This window comes from Gymnoscopelus braueri, assembly GCF_963280865.1.
Source record: "Gymnoscopelus braueri genome assembly, chromosome: 4".
Classification (NCBI taxonomy): domain Eukaryota; kingdom Metazoa; phylum Chordata; class Actinopteri; order Myctophiformes; family Myctophidae; genus Gymnoscopelus; species Gymnoscopelus braueri.
Genome location: NC_137605.1, coordinates 14,444,524 through 14,457,864, shown reverse-complemented (window position 1 = coordinate 14,457,864; position 13,341 = coordinate 14,444,524). Strand labels below are relative to the sequence as shown.

Genomic DNA, 13,341 nt, shown 5'->3' with positions numbered 1-13,341 from the left:
GAATCTTCTGCTATCTCACGGTTCGATTCCAATTCTTGGGGTCACGATTCAGATTTTTTCAGATTTTTTCAAAACAAAGGATTCTCGATTTAAAACAGTTTTTTTCCGATTCAATGTTTTTTTTTACGATTCAAAACGATTCTCGATTCAAAACGATTCTCGATTCAAAACATAGGATTTCAGGATCTACTCCAGTCTGCTGGCATGAGAGCAGAGTACATTTACGTAGCTTTTATAATTGTCAAGGTTTTATCAACTAAACACATAACGGTAAATCCAAGATCAAAAAATATATAATTGGGAAAAGAAACTTTTTTTTTTTAAATGAGAATCGATTCTGAATCGTCCGCAGACAGTCACAAATGGACAGACAGTACAACATACAGTCTGTTGGACAAAACACATAATGTATTACTGACAGAGAAAGGATGATCCTAAAGTTCCTACACACGAGAACAAGTACATTCTACCCTGGTCTCACTCACACACACACACACACACACACACACACACACACACACACACACACACACACACACACACACACACACACACACACACACACACACACACACACACACACACACACACACACACACACACACACACACACACACACACACACACACACACACACACACAGTCTCTGTCAGACACAGTCTCACAATGCATCCCACTGCAACACATTGAGCTGGTAGATCAGCTAGTTTTGCGTGACACTTTCATACGACAAAAAAAAACCCAAAAAGATTAAATAAGCTGTTTCTGCCCAACAGCGACAATATCAAATATCCTAAAACATCCCCACCTACCATATAACCCCTTCAAGGCTCAGTGTCAGAGCTTTTACAGCACACCATCCATCAGCTGTACTTATTATAAACTACTATGCAGTAGCTATAGGCTGAAAGGTTCTGAGTGTATTATAGTAATAGTCACCCACACCACTTAACCCATTAAGACCCGAGGCCGATTCTTACTCATGTCTTCTAAATCCTAACAGTTTTCAGAAAAACGTACGTTTCTATGTCAGTGGTTCTCAAAACCTTTTCATGTCAAGGAAAGGACCCCCAAAATGATATGTATTTGGCCGCAACAAAATATGTTGTTCCAGGGACCCCCCAGAAGCAAAGATTTGAGTTAAAAAATGTTCGCTTTAAAAGAATATAAATATATTAATTTTCGTGATTTTTCAAAAAAATAGCAGATCTACAAGCTCATAGCGCGGCACTCGGTGCCGCGCTATGAGCTTGTACAGTATATCTGCTATTTTTGAATAGCCAAAGTGTAAAATCATGCTTTTTTTTTTATAGCTCAAATCAAAAAGTGACACAGATGCGTTCCAGGTCTTAATGGGTTAAACCCCCCCCGACCCCAATTTTCCCCCAAAAATAAGTTTATAGTCAGATCGCATGGCAGCCTGGAATCACAGACCGTGTTGCTGCTATCATCACAGTCAGGAGTGTTTTTATTGCCAAGTTGTGAGGAAATCTACGAGGAATTTTTGCTTGGCCCACGTGATGCAGTGACAGCCCAGCATTAAACGATTAACGGCTAAATCCCCGCGTCTACGACATCATGGTTTATGAGAGACATACCAGAGATCCTTTTGCAAATAGCCTAAAAAAACAAACAAACAAGCAGCGTCCCTGGGGAGTAAGTACAGAGAGGGAACAACATGTCCCCTAGACTGGTTCGCAACCTTTTCTGGATCAGGGCCCACTTGAGAATCTTGAAAACGTTCGCTGCCCCAGTGCCCACCCATCTGACCACTTAACTCATTCAGTGCCTGACTTATTTCTGGCAGTTTGGCTCCGAGTGCCAGAGCCAAAATTCATTGTAAAAAAAAAAGTGCTTAGGAGCCGAGATACAGCCTTTTTCAGTAAGAAGTTAAACAAGAAGTGAATGGAGCAGAACATTTTCAAATCATCATATCTTGGGTTCTGAACATAAAAAAAAAAAAAAAAAAAAAAAGAATTGTACGTCTTAGACGTCCAGTGGCACTGAATGAGTTAACACGGCAGCCATTCGGCTCCCGTGTTAAGGGGTCAAATGGGTGGGCCGCGTGCATTTTCGGTTAATTTTAACCCATTAAGACCTGAGAGGCCGACTCTACAAATGTCTTCTAAAATCCTAAACAGTTTTCCTGAAACACTTATGTTGCTATAATGGTTCTCAAACTTCTTCATGTCAAGGACCCCCAAACTTAGATGTATTTGGCCGCGGACCCCCATCTCAAAATATTTCGTTCCAGGGACGCCCAGAAGCAAAGATAAAAACTATATTCAATAATTATATTCAAAGATTTGCACAAATTTGAATGATTTTTCAAAAATAGCAGATCTACAAGCTCATAGCACTCGGTGCCGCGCTATGAGCTTGTAGCTCTGCTATAATTGAATAGCCAAAGTATAAAATAATGGTTAAAGTGGTTTCAAATCTAGTAGATGCTTTCCCGGTCTTGATGATCAATCAGTCGATTGTGTTCCACCTTGGATCAATGGAACTATTTTATCATTAAAATCTTCATGTTTTGCCAAGTATTTGGGGGCCCAACTTGCAAATATCCTCACGGTCCACCAGTGGGCCCCCGGGCCACAGGTTGAAAACCACTGCTCTAGACTCATCATGTGGTTTTACAGCCCCATCTACTGGGAACAGTGTGCCGTTTAGAAGCCCATTTAGCCAACACACACGCACGTCGCACACATGCACGCACACAAACACAACAGTAATCCCCCGTCTACCAACAGGATTTACGATTGAATACCAGAAATCCTTGCAAATAGCCTTAAAAAAAACAACATCTACTGGGAACAGTGTCCTGTTTTAGTTCTGTACAGAGGCCGATATCTCTCTCACACACACACACACACACACACACACAGTAATTACAATGTTTTAGTTGTTAGTTTTTTTTTAAAACTTTGCATCCCTCTGAGCCACCCAGGTCCATATAACTCTTGTGTCTCTACAGCACAGTAAAGTCATAACTCAACAGCATTAGGAATGTCAGGAATGCACAGCAACAACCCTGTAATTAACCGCCTAATCCCTCATTTATACTTGTCATACCAAAATAGCAAAAAAAAAAACATGGCGTTCAACGTAGCACAACAACACCATGCATTGCGAGCTTGTAGGTCTGTCGTTTCTCTAGTTTGTTGTTATGTATTTAAAAAAATAATATTTACGTCTATAATGACGTGACCAAAATAGGGATGCCAAGTTGAAAGTGGTTCTCTTGACCCATTAAGACCGGGAACGCGTCTGTGTGTCATTTTTTGATTTCTTTGGCTATTCAAAAATAGCAGCTCTACAAGCTCATAGCGCGGCACCGAGTGCCGCGCTATGAGCTTGTAGATCTGCTATTTTTGAAAAATCTTGAAAATTCGAGCAAATCTTTGAATATAAATATATATATATTTTAAGCAAACATTTGTAACTCAAATCTTTGCTTCTGGGGGATTCTACAAATGTCTTCTAAATCCTAACAGTTTTTTTATTTTATTTTTTTAACGTATGTCGCTATAATATAAGTGGTTCGCAAACTCTTTCATGTCAAGGACCCCCCAAAATGATATGTATTTGGCTGTGGACCCCCATCTCAAAATATGTTGTTCCAGGGACCCTCCAGAAGCAAAGATTTGAATTACAAATGTTCGCTTAAAAAAATATATATATATATATATATTTAAAGATTTGCAAACATTTTCAAGATAAAAAACAAAAAATGCAGATCTACAAGCTCATGGCTATGAGCTTTTAGATCTGCTATTTGTGTACAGCCAAATAAATCTAAAAATGAACACAGATGCGTTCCCGGTCTAAAAGGGTTAACGACCACAGTTGTTTGGCAGAACACTTCTCTAATTGGGTGACTAATTATTGTCTGTCCAAAACTGACTGCAAAATGATTTTACTCATTTGATTCAGTTCCGACTCTGAACATTTATTCTGCTTGGTCCTCCACATTGGAGGTCAAATATTCAGGATTCAAGATGTAGTTTGTTTCCATCCCGTACACAAGAGTAAAGGTTCTTGGTTTTGGCTCCTCGACATTGTAGGAACAAGACAATAAAAAAATAGCGCGGCTGATATCTCTACATAACGGATTAGCATTTCTTCTTCACCGAAACAGGTCAACTTCAGAATCTTTATTTTATTTTCGAGGAAGACCTAAAGTAGATCTCATATCCGTATAGTCATTCAGTAAAAGACTGAAGGCCCAAAACAATCAAGTCTTGAACGGAATTAACCCATTAAAGCCGGGAAAGCATCAGTGTCATTGTAGATTGTAACCAATTCTTTTTTAACACTTTTGCTATAAAAAAATATGCAGATATACAAGGTCATAGCGCGTCACTTTGTGCCGTGCCATGAGCTTGTAGATCTGCTATTTTTGAAAAATCGTGAACATTTGTGCAAATCTTTGAATGTATATATATTTTTAAAGCGAACATTTTAACTCAAATCTTTGCTTCTGGGGGGTCCCTGGAACAACATATTTTGAGATGGGGGTTGGTGGCCAAATTTGGGGGTCCTTGACATGAAATGGTTCGAGAACCACTGATATAGCATTAGCAACATACCTTTTTCAGAAAACTGTTTAGAAGACATTTTTAGAACCGACCTCAGGTCTTAATGGGTTAAACATTTGTAACACAATGTAGCCCCCTCTCTCACACACTCTCACACACACACACACACACACACACACACACACACACACACACACACACACACACACACACACACACACACACACACACACACACACACACACACACACACACACACACACACACACACACACACACACACACACACACACACGGGTCACAGTGCATGGTCAGCCTGGACCCATGACCCTGGAGCAAGGCAGGTGTTAAAGGTCTTGTCCAGGGGACACTTTCTTTAACAGGAATAGATTCTCTCTGACAGAGAATTTAACCTGTGAGATGTATTCCTCTATTTATCTATACTCAACTTTAGCAAAGGTTTTGTATACATCTTTTTATTTATTTATATAGTACATAAGTACTGTTTATGCATCTCCATTTGATTTCCCATGGTATGGTATATATGCTACATAAATGAAGTTTGACATTTTGCCATCTTTACGGTGCAGATCAAAATAAGGCTTAAAGGAGTAGTACACCCATTATTATTATTTTCTATCAATTACACACCCCATGAAGCCTCGAATTCATTGGATTTTTTCTAGTTGCTGTCGCATTCGTAAGCCAATAATTTTATGACCGGCGAAGTCTTCGGTAGGAGACTCAAAAGCAGGTCAATCGAGCCTCCGCCGGGCTTCATGGGGTGTGTAATTGATTGAAAATAAGTAATTTTTTGGGTGAACTACTCCTTTAAGCTGTTAATCACACTGATTGATTTAGTCGATAATGAATAGTCAAACATGCATCTCCATTATTCCATTAAATGAAAAAAGTAATCGATAGAATAATCGCTAAGAAGATCATCAATATTTGCAGCCCTAGCACACTAACACAGAGTAGGGGGGGGGAAAAAAGTCCCTACTGTAACTGCTGCTTAATTTGCTATCAACACATTATGGTGTACGTCATAGTTTTGATTTCCCTTGGCCATGTTGGCAGACTATGACTCGCACACCGCGCCAGAAACTCAAGCTTAAAAACCCTTTCAGGCACTTGCTTGGTAACGTTAACACTTTCCCAACCATGCATATTAAAATTCTGGAGGTGGAGTTGACTTAGGGTAGGGGGAGGTGAAGGGTGAAATTACAGCTGTTGCAGAATGAACCTTCTATGTAGAGTCACCTGCTAAAACCAGCGTGTTTACCGTCCAGCACATACCAGCCGGGTCAAGGTGACAGCGGGCATGCAGAGCAGCATTAATGCTGGCTTTGTTTCCGACTGCAGACAAAAATCAGATTTATTTCTCAAAATCTGATCTTTAGGAGGACTGACTGTCCACACACTGTTACTTGCAAGTGATCAGATCACATTTGTGTATTCAGACATCGTCGATCTATCTGCAGTGGTACTGCTTACGACATAACGACATACGCATGAGTAATGTTTAAATAACACTCAAGTTATACGATGGTGTCGCTAGCCAAAAAGAGCTGATCTACAAGCTCACAACGCATCATGATGTGACACGTTATGAGCTTGGAAACTTCAGTGTCCCGAGTGTCCAGAACTAGACTCATCTTTAGAATTAATCTAATTTCAAACCATCTGAATGTGGTTCAAATCTGATTCACAAAAACCGGTTTCCATTATTTCTTTTTTTTTGTTTTTACTTGAAAGAACAATCTGATTCCTATCAGGGTTTGGGCTGCCAGTGTGAACACAGCCTAAAGCAGTGGTTCTCAAACTTTTTCATGTCAAGGACCCCCAAATTGACACTTATTAGCCCGCGAACCCCCATTTGAAAAGATAAGCCAGGGACCCCCATAAGAGAAGATTTTTACGGCTCTCTAGCAGTGATTCTCAACCATTTTACCCCAGTTGGACATGCATTAGGCTACGGACCCCCATTTAATGGCATTTATATCTCTGGGACCCCAATTCATATTGTAAAATCAATGTTAATTTAACTAAGTTAACTCTGAGGAAAAAAATCCATTTGTACACTCTCAGAGTTACAGACCCATAAGGGTCCATTTAGTTCCTATCCATCATTTAGCTGGGGACCCCCTTGAACCCCCTCAAGTACCCCTGGGGGTCCCCGGACCCCACTTTGATAACCAATGGCCTAAAGCATCATCCCTGGATGGATGTGAATGCTAGAGTCAGCTCTATAGATAGTAACCCCTAAGCCTCTCTGATACTCTCCTCCGTGTATTTCTTCTACACCGTCCAGCAGTCATTCGAGGTGACAGAATGCAGCGCAGGATGCATCAACATGCTTGATCATAATGCATTCCAACAGTGTCAAAGCTAATGCTATCTAGCCTGCCCAAGTCCCTTCATTATTTGCACTGCAGCGATGCAGTGGGGGAAAAAAGGTTAATGCTGTTGAATTCACAGCAACATTAGTTCTGCTTTTGGGATTGGGCCTAGCATAAACAAGCGCATCGACGTCATGTCTTGAACATCAGTAATACTATAATTATACTTAGAAATGCCATGGGAGCTAGCCAGGTCAGACTATTTAAGCGCAGAGGAATTGGGATTTAGTGCAGGAATCTGCGACAGACTGAAAATAGGTAGAAACAAGCTGAGGACACGTCAACGCTATGGCCCACACACACTGTGAGGACATCTAAATGGCATGTCCTACGCACACACACGGTCACACCTGCAATTATGAACGGTGAGGTCATTTGAGCTTGCTAATTGTGCTAACATGCTAGGGTGCAAAAACCCAGCAGTCACACTCTCTAAGTAACATTTACAGTCAGTAGTGTTGGTTCATGCCAATGTAAATAGTTTGTAAAAGAAAAAAAAAGCTTTACTAATGTTTGTTAGATTGGGTTGAGTTCACGCCTAAATTACCATACCATACTGAGGGGTCTGGAACTTTTTAACCCATTCAATCCGGGGGACGCATCTCTGTCATTTTTAGATTTCTTTGGGCTATTAAAAAAAATAGCAGATCTATATATATGCAATTTTTCCCAAAGAAATAAAAAAAAATGACAGATTCTTTCCCGGTCTAAATGGGTTAAAGCATCAAGCAATTCAACATTTACCTCCAGGAAGTTTTGCCAAGCAAAAAAAAAAAACTCAAAAAATATTTCTTACTGGTTATAATGCTTGGATGTTACGTCCATTTCAGTCAGACAGTGCAGATCATTGCTGCCGGGCGGTAACCTTGCATGTCCAAAACCATTGCTTTTCAGGAAAAATCGGAAAAAAAGAATCTGTGTTCCAATAGTCAATGAGGAACTATTCTGGGGAATGTAGTTATTATTTAGTCACTATAGTCTCTTCAGACAGGCTGTTGGCTCACACGATTCTCAAATGCTGCTGCCTAACAGTTTATACATCGGAAACACTGTGAAAAGCCACAGAAAGTGGATGTCCCGTCCCCAGCCCACATCCGTTTATAAATAATTACGCTGTACATCAAATTAGTCGAAGCCTATCTAGCTTGCTGCTTAGCAGAAATGGAAACTCTAAAATATATTTAAAAATATATTTTTATGAACGGAAAATTACAACCCAAACTCTTAACTCATTGAGTGCCATAATTATTAATATCTATTTCTGGCCATTACAATTTTTATTAAAATTTAAAATTTAGTAAAACAAAAGTGCTTAGGAAGCGAGATACAGCCTTTTTTCAGTTATAAGTTAAGCAAGGAGTGGATGGAGCTGCAAATCTTCAGATAATGATATCTTGGGTTCAGGAAGGTTTTATTTATATTTTTTAATTTTTTTTAGTTTTTTTCAATTTTTTTCAAAAACACGTGAAACACGTTAATGGCACGTTGCACCATAGTGCTAAAACACGTGAAACACGTTAATGGCACTCAATGAGTTAACAGATGACAGCTTCCTGTGCTGGACTTTTAGGGTGCGTAATAATAATTACAGACTCTGCAGCATTCAAAGATTGGGGAAGAGTTGTCTGGCTTGATATTTAGTCACAAGCTCCTGTTAATATTTATAAGCACTTTCAACCTGGCGTCCAAGCAAATCTACAAGCTACAAACGTGTCGGATTGCAACGCTACTTTTGCGCAAGATTGTCATACTACAAAGTCTAAAATAGGGCATCAATTTATGATTTTTTTAAAAATAATTAAACATGAACTATGGAGATGCAAGGTTTCTGCCCGACAGTGACGATATTCAACAAAACAATCCAAATCGCTATGCCTCCTATAAATTCCAGACGTCTCAGGGTGGTATTTGTTTCTTGATGCACTGTTTCGGTTAGGTAGTAAACACAACTCTTAAAATCACCTGCCTTATAGGAACTGTGAGGAAAAAAGGCGGGTTTGTCTGGGTGGGTAGAGGGGCAGTAAAGGTGGAGCGGGGGGCTTGTCTTGGCGGTCGGAGGGGGTCTGGATGTCGGGTCGGCCGGACGAGAGGTCGTGAGGAGGGAGGAGTAGGCGTGATGAGGGAGAAAGAGGGTCGCTCTGTCGCTCTGGGAAAGGGAGGGCGCCCCGGCGCAGAACCCTGGGGTCTCCTCCCCGCAACACGGCTGCACCGCGGGGTGCCAGGGCTGGGAGAGAGAGAGCGCGGCGGGTTGAGAGCGAGGCGGCTGACATGCGGTGGTGTGTGGTTGAGGGCAGCCGCAGCCGAGGAGGCTGGAATTGGAGACGGGCGGGGAGGGAAAAGCAGGCTTCGTCTGGGCCTGGAAATGTGTGTGTTTCTGGGGAGGGAGCTTCGGCTCCGAGACGGGCTGCGGAGGAGGAGGGTTATTGTTACAGTACAGGCTGAGCTGGCGGGGAAGGGAGGAGGTATACCGGGTCTGGGAGCTCTGGGGCAGAGGGCGAGGGTAGGAGTAGTGGGTGGAGAGGTGGGAGTCGGTATTGGGGTCAGGGCGGAAGGCGGCGCGGGGGTCCCAATGCAGATCATGGGACGCCTGGCGATCGTAGCGAGTGAGACTGCGGTAAGCGGGCGGGTGAGGAGGAGGAGGAGGAGGAGGAGGAGGGACGGGGCTGGGAAGAGGAGGAGTGGGGTGGGAGTCAGAGGAAGAGGAGGGAGTTCTAGTAGGAGGAGGCTGTCCGAGGCAGAGGGAGAGCTGGGAGGCAAAGCGTTGGTTTGAGTGGTGATGATGCTGAGGATGAAGGTGTTGGTGGTGATGATGATGAAGCCCCGGAGCGGACAGGCAGTTCAGACTGAAGCTTGGCTGCAAGGTGGGATGACGGCTGGGCTGCACACAGACAGACAGACAGACAGACAGACAGACAGACAGACAGACAGACAGACAGACAGACAGGTGGGGGAGGAAGAGACAGGGAGTGAAAGGAGAAGCAGAGCAGCAGACAGGAGGGCTAACAGCATGCAGACAGGTCAGAGTGAGGAAAAGGAACAACGCAGAGAGACAGCCTTGGAGAGATGCTAACCGCAAAAAAACATTATAATGCAATGAATCATATATATTAAATCAAGCACATTTCTTCATTGAGAGCGGCAGAGAAAACCTTTAAATCTCATTTGGTTTTCACTCCCTGGAGCTAAACTCAAGTAAACTCAAAACAAATATTAAAAATGAAAGTTATAAAAACAAAAAAGAACAATGCAAAACTAACTGCATGTAAATTCATCTTGGTTGTAGTTATGTGATGTGACGTCATGCATTCGTATCCTACATGCTACTTATGCACTGAAAGACGAAACAAAAAATAAAACGAAAGAATATTTCAAAACTACTACTACTAATAATAATAATAACTCTGTCTAGTCTAGGCTTAAGTCCCACCGTGGAGTGAGTCAGTCAGGAAAACGGCTCCATTTGCAAAAGCATCAGCACCTTGGCCTTGACAGATATACAGCGGTGGCTGTTAGCCACAGAGGCAGTCGACAGATGTTGGGGTAAGAGAGCCATAGGGGTGTATATATACCACACTCACTCAAAGCAGCTGGGGCAACAAGCTGTGAGGGGCTGGGCTGGAGGAGGAGGAGGAGGAGGAGGGGTGAAAGAGGAAAGGGATGAGAGGGAGGAGGAGGTGCAAGAGGGTGGGGCAGGGTGGGTGGGCAAATGCAGAAGGCAATTTGAGAGGGGGGTTGGGTGAAGGGTGAACTCTTTGTGTCGGAGCAAATTATCCGACACATCCATCTAGTTAATTGTAGGTTTCAGGAGTTTGTTCAGTTGGGAGTTTAATGGAAACTGTGAGACGCTGGACAGAAATACACTACGGTTCCATTATTCAACTTTCCCAAAGCATCTGATGGACATGTGGCGCTCGGTGATGTCATCAAAGACACTGCACTACACTGCGCTGTATTGTACTGTGTCTTTCGTTGCATTGTATGCATGTACACTACAGTATTGTATTTGCGACATCAACTGTACTGCTGCTTATTTCAATTGCCATTGTGTGTGAACCCTGGTCGCCAAACTTTAGTCAGTTACAACCCCAATATTAACCACATGAGCTTGTAGATCGCCATTATATGACACGCCCCAAAATAAGGGCGCTACATTAGGAACGCTAGGGTTCATGTTGTTTATATTGGGTTGTCAGTCACTGACTGAAGTGAATTCTGAATTTCTGATTGTTTATGGTGTTTCTCGACGAGGGTTTGTGTCTCTTACATTGACCTTGCACTTTGTCACTCTGGATAAGAGCGTCTACTAAACGTCTATATTATTGTAATTGATTGTAATTGTGTACCGTTAGGTTTCCTGCACTCTGACCCATTCAACAGTAACTCGTGGACATGCATGCAACAACGCACGCTTGAATGTTCCAAAAGTCAACTCTCCAGACTTGACTCCTGTGTTGATTCTTGTGCAATTTAGACATTCTTTTTAAGCGGAATCATCAAGCCCTGTGCACACATGGAAGACAATCTGAGCAGTCAATTCATTAAGACACTAAAAACAAAACCACTGTATTATTAAACAAACAATATGTACAATGTATCAGATCACTGGTGTCATGGGCTCTGTGAAATCGGGTTTAAAGTCTTATTCTGGCATCAAATGCCTGCCATTCTCTGTCTATGGTGTGGGATTTCCCCTACATCAGCTACAGGCATGTACAGAGCTGTTCTTAATTCATACAGTAAGTAACTGTACATACAACTTAACTTAGTGTATGTCTAGATACAAGCAGGCGTAAATCCCCTGCTGTATTCTGAAGGCCATAATCAGCTTCAATTATCTGCAACAAGCAGTTCCAATCCACAGTAGTGGGTGTCAGGAACCGAGGCCCAAACTGAGGCCCCAACAGCCATGAAATAAATAAAACAAAATGTCAAACGCTATAAATTATAGTACTTAAAGGGGAAATCCACCCATTTTCAATATTTAACTATGTCATTAATATAGCATAAAGGAGTTGTGTGGAAATAAGAAAAAATTAAAAAAAAAAATAACATTGCAAAAAAATTTAACATTGCAAAAAAATTAACATTGCAAATTACACCATGATGAGTCATCACAGTGTAATTTGCAATGTTAATTTTTTTGCAATGTTAAATTTTTTTGCAATGTTAATTTTTTTTTTAATTTTTTCTTATTTCCACACAACTCCTTTATGCTATATTAATGACATAGTTAAATATTGAAAATGGGTGGATTTCCCCTTTAATTCATCAAAAGTAGGCGTGTAATTTGACAGTTCTTTTTTGGATGGTTCTTGTTTTTTTAATAATTTATAATAAAGCTTTCTAAGAATAATTATCAAACCCTGGCCCCCGTTAGCCCAAAATCGTAACTTGACCAAAAAGAAATACAGCTTGTCTTATTTTGTTTGCAATAGCCCAAAATGTATAAACATTATGAACAAACTAATACAGATGTAAAAGGAAGTCACATACACACACAAGACTGTAGGTCAAGACTGACAGACAGACAGGTGCTAACTGCTAATGAGGATGACCTCTTGACTGGCATCTTGGCTGCACCTGTCGCTTGTTCATTCACACACCAACACACACACACACACACACACACACACACACACACACACACACACAGTCTAGACTTCACAACCGTGCCATATGACAAAAGTGACACATTTTCAACTCTGTAACTGCATGAACCCTAGTTCGCCGCGCCTCCGACCAAGTGGAGCTTACTATGTAACCGTGCTCGGGTTGTGTGTGCGTGTGTGTCTGTGGCTCTGTGTGCATGCACTTGTGCACTCTGGCCCCCAGAGGGCACCAGAGTGCAGGAATTTAGACAATGCTCTGATTAAAATGCACAACAGCCTGCAAAACACACACACACACACACACACACACACACACACACACACACAATGTTCTCTCCCCATCACGGTGAAATAACACGGATTACAAGTCCGTAAATACACAATATGTTCGAGCTGCGTTCGCTTCCAGCGTTCGCGCGTATTACTTGTGTCCATATTATGTTATGAGCTTGTAGATTTGTCTATTTCCGGCTCACAGATTTGGTGTAGCGGGGAAAAAGGAGGGGCTCTACAAAATTCCCTGGGGGACTCCGGTCAATAGTATACTGTTTTTAGGATGAGTGGTTAAAAGTGTTGACATCACAACTCATGTCGACACTCATGTCGAACCACTTAAACCCCCTAGACTTAGTAAGCGGGACCTGAGTTGACTCTGCACCAGATCTCTTTGCCAAAATATAGCCGATCAACAAGCTCACAAGGTGAGCTTGTAGATCGTTATTTTTGTAGATCGTTATTTTTTTACGTGACTTTTGTGGTACGTCCTTCTAAAGGAGTCTTCATTGTGTC

At 41.8% G+C, this 13,341-nt stretch overlaps 1 protein-coding gene across 8 annotated transcripts in view; it reads right to left on the bottom strand.

The window, feature by feature from the left end:
- The window catches only part of LOC308084155 (focal adhesion kinase 1-like), a 146,803-nt gene that overhangs the window by 34,012 nt on the left and 99,450 nt on the right, over positions 1-13,341 (bottom strand). The window lies entirely within an intron of this gene.